The sequence below is a fragment of the Crocuta crocuta genome, unplaced genomic scaffold, assembly GCF_008692635.1.
Source record: "Crocuta crocuta isolate KB4526 unplaced genomic scaffold, BGI_CrCroc_1.0 scaffold224, whole genome shotgun sequence".
Lineage (NCBI taxonomy): Eukaryota > Metazoa > Chordata > Mammalia > Carnivora > Hyaenidae > Crocuta > Crocuta crocuta.
The window spans coordinates 1,729,027-1,731,737 of record NW_027529545.1 but is presented as its reverse complement, the minus strand read 5'-3'; positions in this window follow the sequence as shown (position 1 = coordinate 1,731,737).

Sequence of the window (2,711 nt, the reverse complement as noted above, 5' to 3'; positions counted from 1 at the left end):
TTTTGTATGGCAACATTGTAACTACACTTGTGGTGAGCACTTCATAATGTTACTAATTGTTGAATCAGTGTGGTACTCTTGAAACTAATATTTTACGCCAATGGTACAATTAAAAATAAAAATAAAAAGATAATGTAAACAAATCTACACAGTATATTAAGAAAACTTAAAAAATAAAATGAAGAATTCAAGTCATTTTTATACTATGAACTGTGGCACAATTTGATACGCAATTTGTGTTTATATTTTCATTTGCCAAAAATCATCTGTTCTATTATTTAAGTGACGGAACAAAATTATTTTTAAGATATGAAACAAAAAAAATTATATGTATAGTTATCAGGGTGCCTAGGTGGCTCAGTTGGTTAAGTGTCCGACTTCAGCTCAGGTCATGATCTCACGGTTCGTGGGTTCGAGCCCCATGTCGGGCTCTGTGCTGATAGCTAGTTCAGAGCCTGGAGCCTCTTTCAGATTCTGTGTCTCCCTCTCTCTCTGACCCTCCCCTGCTCACGCTGTCTCTCTCAGAAATAAAAAAAACATTAAAAAAATTTATATATAATTATCAATAATACAGTAAAACCTTGAATTGTGAGTAACTTGTTCTGTGAGTGTTCTGCAAGACAACCAAACATTTCTAATAAATTTTAACTTAATAAATGAGCGATGTATTACAATATGAGTAGTATGTGATGCTGAATGTCACATGATCACAACTGAGGCAGTGGTTCTTGAAATTTGCTTTGATATACAAGTGCTTTGGATCACAAGCATGTTTCTAAAACAAATTATGCTTGCAATGTAAGGTTTTACTGTTATGTATTCTTGGCAATTATATATGTATGTTTGTGTGTATATAAATATGTATATATATGTATTTGTGTATATTTCTTTTTATTAATTTACACCCAACGTAGGGCTCAAACTCATGACCCTGAGACCAAGTCATATGCTCTACCCACTAAGCCAGACAGGCACTCCTGACAGTACATATTTCATAGACTTAATATGAAAATTAAATATAAAGTGCTTGGAACATAAAAAACACTATAGATTTTGTTAATATTACGATGATCAATGATTTATACATTTTGAGGGGTCAAAAAAGATAGTTTTCAAAATCTTTTTAGTAACTCAAAACCTGAAAGTTATACTGAGATAAGTTAAATGATGGCTATTTATTGAATATCTCAATCATTCCAAATATGATAAAATACTAAAACATTAAATACTGAATAGGGATTTATCCACTTTGGCTTTCTTTTACAGAGAAACTAAATATATTGAGATCTATTAGTAAATATCTTTTGTGCCACAGTGAAAATTTTACTATGAGAAAGAATATACTTTTAGAAATTGTGAAATGATTTTATAAATTTCCCCAATCCACAGAATGCTAGTGTAACAGACAGTCCACATCGCTGATTTCTTAGTTTTCACTAGGAATAAAGGATTCTAAGGGTTAAGAATTCTAATTAACACAATTAGTAATTACAACTACTTGGGAATAGTAAGGGCGCAAGGAAACTACTGGGTCTATCTGTAACCGGAACTATATCCTGAATTCTCCCAGTTTCCTCAAATGTCTGTCTATACTCTCCGGACTGACATTTCCAATTTTCTCCCACCCTTCTGATTTGGAATCACTAAGCACAAAGACTCACCTTGAACCTCCCTGGAAGAAACCATCCCAGGTCCTTCTCGCTGCCAAGACCACAGCCAAACTTCAGGGACTTGAACCCTGGGTCCACATCTCCCAATTAGAAAGGGCTCCTCCAGACTCTTGGAACTTCATGCCAGCTAGAGATCTAAACTTAAAGTTGACTAGGGAGGGTCCCCTACCCCCCAGAAGCAGATGGCATCTTGAGGTGGACAGCTCCTCGAAGATCATGGATCAAGATCTTCACCTCCAGTGTGGAACCTTTATTCCTTTTGCCTTTCTGCCTTTCTCTGGACTTTCTTGCTAAAATGGTTTCAGATAATAGAACTGTTTTAGATTACTTACTGGCTGAAAAAAGAGGAGCCTGGGCCATAGCAAATATCTCTTACACTACCTAGATCAACACCTCTGGTATTGCAGCAGACACAATGAATTAACACACCAGCCACTTGGCTAAAACAGGTTGATGTTCCTTCTTTGATTTATTGGATACTAACTGATTTGGCTCATGGGGGCCCTGGTGAGGAGTATACTTCAGTCTCTTGGTATTATCCTTATAGGAAGTCATCATTTTAGTCCTCTGGTATGCTATTTTCTCTTAAAGGTCTTAAATGTGTGTTCACAGCCATCAGCAGTACATCAGATGTTTCACTGGGCTCAGAGAACCAGAAACAGGATGACTAATGACATGAACAGCCAAAACATTTCTTTCATGGATCTGACATCATAACCTAGGAGTTTCACAATGAGACAAGAACAACTTAACTCTGATAGTGGTTAACAGCAGTACTAATACTGGGGTGCCTGGGTGGTTCAGTCAGGTAACTGTCAGACTTGATTTTGGCTCAGGTCATGATCTCATGGTTCATGAGTTCAAGCCCCATGTTAGGCTCCACGCTGATAACACGGAGCCTGCTTCGGATTCTCTCTCTCGCTGTCTGCCCCTGACCCCCTCTCTCAAGATAAATAAACAAACCAAAGGAAAAAAAAAGAGTAGCATTAATACCAGGAAGTACCTGGCAGCCTGGTCGGTGGAGCATGCAGCTCTTGATCT